The following is a 6,532-nucleotide window of genomic DNA, read 5'->3' on the forward strand; positions in this document are numbered from 1 at the left end:
ATAATAATAACGATTGCTGTTATTGTACTTATATATACATATTAACTGGTTGTTAAGTGATTCAAAATTGTAATTAATTACATGGTGTATTAATTATTTCATCGTATAAATCATAGATTAACGACACCTCATTTTGGGCTGGGAAAATGCCAAATAAATGAAATAAAATAAATACTGCGTTACATAAGAAAATCATTAAATAGAAATAATAGAAAAGTTGGTTCGACATCAAATTAAATGATTAAATTAAAAACAAAAATGAAATTAATAGTAGTCTGCAAGTTGTTCTAAACATCTTGAAAAAGTAGCACTCGGTTTTTAATACCGTAAAAACTCACTTAAAAAGAGACGTTGCATTGACTTAATTGTCACATTTATTAAAATATTATTATTAATTATTATAATATTATTTTTTTCACATTGCAGTTTTCTCTGGTTTGGTGTAATTGGATTAAATTAATTTAATTTAATTTGATTATTTGCAAATTGATTTCTTCTTCAACACACACCCACATAATTTGCATCATATTAAAAAAATGAATTAAATCCACAATAATATCTGCAGTGAGTAAAACAATCAAGATTCCCAACAGCTAAAAGACTTCTGCTGAATTCAATGTTTAAACCTGATATAATAACTTTGCTGTACTTCGTATCTCAGTATGCGCTAATTGTTAAATTACAGTAATTAATAAAAACACAGCCAGTGTTCCTACACTGCCAAAAAAAAACGAATTGCTAGAATTTATTCTTGTTTACTAAATTAGTTCGACTTCCAACTAATCTGAGTTTGAGCAAAACAAGCGCAATCATTTCTCACTGTGATTTGTGGTTGAATTAGTTCTCCCGAATCAGTCACTGAAAATTAATTTGCAAACATGAAGCCATGTGGCGCTTTCTGAGTGTTTTAGTGAATTAACTGATTTAAGTCTCTTCGGTTAAATTCCTAAGCGCATAACTTGATATTGATAAATGACTCAGACAGGCGTGATTAATAGTCTGAAAATCATTATTCAGTCTAATTTGACTGCAGTGATTATCTAGTCTCTGCACCTGGCCTGCGGCGTGATATTAATATCAGGGACAGGAAGCGCATCATCACCGGGTCAGAGGTGCGGCGGGAAGGTGCCCTTGGTCTCGGTCTTGGCGGGCCGGTGGTCTGCGAGTAGATAGAGGAGCTGCTGCGTCAGCGCTGCCATAGATGAATTGATATTAAGCCACCGGCCGGTTTACAAGGACACATAAATAACCATGAAGAAAATATAATCAAACGTCTACAGGCGCTGAGGTTAAGAGGAGAGCGAGTTATTAAATCTGTACTGTTTATCAAATATAATATCCAGCATATCGTTTGTGTTTGAGCACATATAATAAGGAGCCAGCGAGTTTTGTGCTTCAATAAAATAGGAGTGAGGCAAACAAAATATATGCATGATTCTTCAACTTTTGTGTCCTTGGGGTTGATTTTTATTGCATTATATTTCAAGCTTTTTGTTACATGAAGATTGCATTAAACCTCTTTCGTGTTGTCATCATTTCTTTTTCATACATTTTCTCACCGCTATTATTTTAGCGCTATTTATAGATGCTAGCATAGCTTCGATTCATATTTTGAATATTTTTTTGTTTATGCAGATAGATTTTGTACACAGTTGTCTTTAAAGTCTTGCGTCTGTTGCAAAAAAAAAAAGTGAACGTCTTTGACTGTCTGTGGCTTTTTGCATCTTGCATGGCGTATTTGTTTATATTAAATTAATATGAGTCATTTAACTCTTTCCCTGCCCCTAGAATATTTAGTTTGAATGATGTCTGAAGATGTATGTCAAAGGAAGGGCCTCTGCTATGAACAAAAACAACACACAAAGAAAAAAAAAGTTTTCTTCTATCTTCATGCAATTATTTTTTCAACCCAGGCTCAATGGAAATATTATTATTTATGCTTTATTACGTACCTTACTGCACATTTAAAGTGAAACAGTGTCTTTAATACATGTTCAATACATGACCCTGGCACATATTTGTTACCTTGATATTGGCGCATATCACTGTGGTACATAATTCAAATATTCGAGAGGTGTTACTAAAAGTTGATGCTCTATCGTGTTGGAAATATCCGCTACTCCAAACCCAACCCTAAACCTGCCCTATAACAAATGCAAAGTGCTATAAAAATGCATTTGTTGATGCAGCCGCGTGTCACGTCTTTAGACTCTTTAGTTGTTGTTTTTTGTTATTGTGCCATGTGTTCCGTGTGACCTACTTTACTTAATTGTCTTTATCGTCTTCAGCCGTGTCTAGTTAATTTAGTGATTTCCGTTTGTATTTAAGTTCTAGTTTGATCCTGTGTAATCGTTCGGTTCTCGCCTGCCTGTGAAGATATCCTTTATTTGAGTAGATTAAAGTGTTTAAGTTTACCTTATGCTCATTGCATGCTAACCACATCGCGATTAATCGTGCTATTTTAACTTACTTATGTGGATTTGATCTGTTTTCTTGAACCACTGGGGTTTGAACAAAAGCTCTTCTAAGTGCAACGCCGTATCGCTTGAGCAACCGAGCAAACATCAGAACATGTTATTAATCAAAACTGTCGACGTGCAAATCATAATTTTTGGGAAAATGAATAACCGTTTGAAGAGTTTTACTTCCTCTAGTGTTTATTTCAACTGGAAACTGCAGGGATTTGTGCGTAGAAGTACTTTTTGGAGCAAATTTCATAACAAAGTAAAGTTGTTACCCCAAAAGCTGAGAACTTTTATGATTTTGTCAAAGACTACTGTATGTTGGGATTGGCGATTAAATCATAGATGGAATAAAGTTCATCAACACTTCCAAAGCTTTACGATGATCGTGTACAGTATAATACTGAAAACACAGAAAGCCAGAAAATTCCACCAATGGCAGGAAAAGAGTTAAAATATATCTTGAGACCCAACTTGTTCATTGCTTGAATTCTGTAATTGACGTTAATTTTGCACACACACACACACACACACACACACACACACACACACACACACACACATACATATATATATATATATATATATATATATATATATGCAAAAGATTCAATTATTTTATTTATTCTTTTGGTATCAAATGCAGTAAACTTTTTTCTCGATTTTTCCAAAACCAGTAACTTGTAACTGTAAGCCTGCAGTAGCCTTACAAATATAATTAATATTTTAAGTTTGTGTTTTTACATTACTGGCAAAATCACTAGTTCTTGCTTTAAGAACAAATCTTTACAAATACATCAACAAATCAAGTCAATACACTTGCGATATTAATGTTTGAAGAAAAACTAGTTTTGAACCACAGTTATAAGCTCCAGGAAAGCCGTCCAGATGGTGAATATGTGAAGTGTAATCTGCAGATCAGTAATCTAGGAAATTTTGTAGCTTGACAAATAGGCTGGTCACCACAGCTGTGCACCAAAACTAGTCTTTCACCGAAGTAACTGCTTTCTCAGAGTGTTTGTCTTCGATTCATGCGATCCATGACGCACAGCTGCAGTAAAGCACATACCAGCTGCACGCCGCGGCGATCTGAAGATCAATAAAGTGTTATCAGGACGCCCAGTGAGTTGAGTGCTGAGGTATTGGCTTGATGGAGCTGGCTTTGAGTTTGTGTGTTTAGATCTCAAATCTTTACAATACTCACAGCTTCAGTCACGGCCCTTGAGTTTGTAGCTTATCACTCTTTCTGACATTCACCGTGACCTTGCGTCATTTGGAAGTCACATTTTATCCTGGACATTTAGTAGAACAGACTCATTGGAAGTGATTGGCGTCGGCTCTCAGAAATGCCTCTTACTGTATCTTCTGTTGTTCTCTGATTGGGGAGGAAGCTCATGTGTCACGGTTTTCTGATTATTTATGACACGTGAAGGACTAGTCCAATGGTAGTGTAAAAAAAAGCATCGCATTGTCAAGTAACAAAAGACTGAAAGCATTAAAGCATTGTATATGTCTGTGTGTTTGAAGACCTAAAAATTTATGATTGTTGCTAGCAAAAAAATCAGAACATTCGTCCAATTTATCCTGCTGTAAATGTGAAACAATTTGGGCACACATTCTATTAAGTGGCCTTAACTACTATGTGCTTACTTTAAAAAAATAAGTACAATGTACTTATTATGTTCATATTGTATTGCTGTTGAAGTGGGATACAGGTAATGTTAGGGACTGGTTTAAGTTAAATGAAGGTGTAAGGATGGGTTATCAGTGTAATTCTAAATGTAATTGCAGAAATTAATTACAAATGTAATTACATGCATTTATTGTTAACATTTTAAGTGCAATGTAAAAACATGTATTATATGTACACGATAAGTGCATAATTAAATGTAAGGATAAATGTAATTTAAAGTAAGGCCACCTAATGTAAAGTGAGAACACAAATTCACGTTAAATATCTTTTGCAGAAACGATACATGAAATATGAAGGCACATATGGTACACATTTATACATATCCTGTACGTTTTTGGGTTGATTACTTACAAACTGTACTCTTAATTGCGTTAATGATTACAAATTACATGATGAAAACTGTATTCTGACTACTTTTGAGATGACTTTTTTTTTATCTAAATTGATTTAAACTTAAGCATACTGATAGAAAAAAGACAGAAGATAGAAAAAACTAGCAAACATATATCTAACTATTCATTAAACACTAAAAACAGAACTATTTGATTTTTTGTGACGTCGTCAAACTGTGAAAATGTGAATGCATCGTTAAATTATTGAAATATTACCTTCCTCAGAGAGATTTCATCATTCAATTCATTTTCACGTAGTCTAATGTAATGCAAGCCAAATGAATGTTTGTAAATATATACTTTTTTTTTTAGCACGTTAATTTTGACAGCCTTAGTCTCGGTGTATCAGCCAGACATTCACCTTTGCACACCTGTCTACAGCATCGGATCTGAGAATAGGACTTTCTTCATGTGTGGCAACTTGAAGTAGAGCCGTGAGCGCGCTCTGTTTACATGTGAGAGATTCTTCTGCTGTCTTTGAGTGGCTAAAAAAAGATAAATATTTGAAAAAGCACGAATAATCTTGTTAAGAGTGAAGCACGCAGGATGATAACAGAATTAAAGCCACACCGCTGCTTTGATATTCAGATATCTCCTGTGCTGTCAACACCATTTTGCTGTGGCTGGTCTCAGAGAGAGATTCAACCGTGACATGCTGCCTTACGATCACGCTCGTCTGCTTCACCAAAAAAAAATCTAATGTCCCTGAAGACTAGATGACGAGAAAAATCGGTTTTCTTGATTTATTTGTCACAGTGTCTTTGAGAGGGAAAAGTCATGTGACCAGAATATCCACACCACACCCACAAATATCATACATACCTCAAAGCACAGGTGATGCACAGATTTATGGGTGTCTTGATAAAAAAGTTCATCCAAGGCTCATTGGACGTATATGTTCTTCTACCTAGATGTCAGCGAAACTCCAAAACATTACTTCTACGCACAAATCCCTGCAGTTTCCAGTTGAAATAAACACTAGAGCAATGACGCTAAGGACATGTGGTGATTCAAAACAAGCAGCTGTGTATTATTCACTTATTCACCCCGAAAAACACCTTGAGTATTCAAATCAAGTCAATGTCAATTTTTATGCTAACATACTTTCTTTATATGTAAATCAGGCTGATTACAGATTGCAATTTATTCACAAAACTCAATACTATTTAAGTAACATTTATCCGAAAGGCATGCCTTTGCGCATTTTCTAGTGATCATGACGGCAGATGATGGAGAAGAAAAGCATGGAATCAGGTGCTAAACAAATGCAAGTAATTGTGCGTGCATTTAATTACTGAATTTGACAATTTTGAAGCCTCTCTCCATATACATGCTTAGGTATTTCTTCTGTATTTATGCGGTTTGAATATGCACTCCCGTGTCACACTCTGGTCCCAAAAATGAAACATTCTGACTACCAGAAACTTTGCAAGTATACGTCAACTTATTCTACTAACCATAAAGCCTACTCCGAGAGCAGCGCGCATGAAGTTAACTAAGTAGACTATCAAAATAAAGTGCAACCGTTTCCAAAGGAGGAGAGAGAATGGCATTTCAACATTTGAGAAACTTGAGAAACAAGCCGACTTGTTTCTGGCTGAACTTAACAATGCATGTGCCCTAGAGGTTGGAGGGTGGTCTGTGGTTAATGTCAGAGAAGAAGTTGTTCGTATAATGCGAGCTTTCAGGGATTACACCACTGTCGCCCTTGTCTGCGCGACTCCCCGTGAAAGGAATCAATTAGTCACATTTACTTGATGACAATGGGATCAGATCCAGAGCAATCCAAGGCTGATGAACAATACTTGCGAACGTTCCTCTGCACGATTCCCGAATGAAATGTTTGAGCATCTTTCCTCCAGGCCCGGAGCGATTGCTGACGGACCGGCAATGGCTTGCAGCTTCTTAACAGTCCCAAGAATGGTCCGTGATAAACAAACGCATTAGCTCGTCTGCTGAGCGGCTTGGCAGAGTTCGGAGGAACC

Source organism: Puntigrus tetrazona, chromosome 21 (assembly GCF_018831695.1).
Source record: "Puntigrus tetrazona isolate hp1 chromosome 21, ASM1883169v1, whole genome shotgun sequence".
NCBI lineage: Eukaryota > Metazoa > Chordata > Actinopteri > Cypriniformes > Cyprinidae > Puntigrus > Puntigrus tetrazona.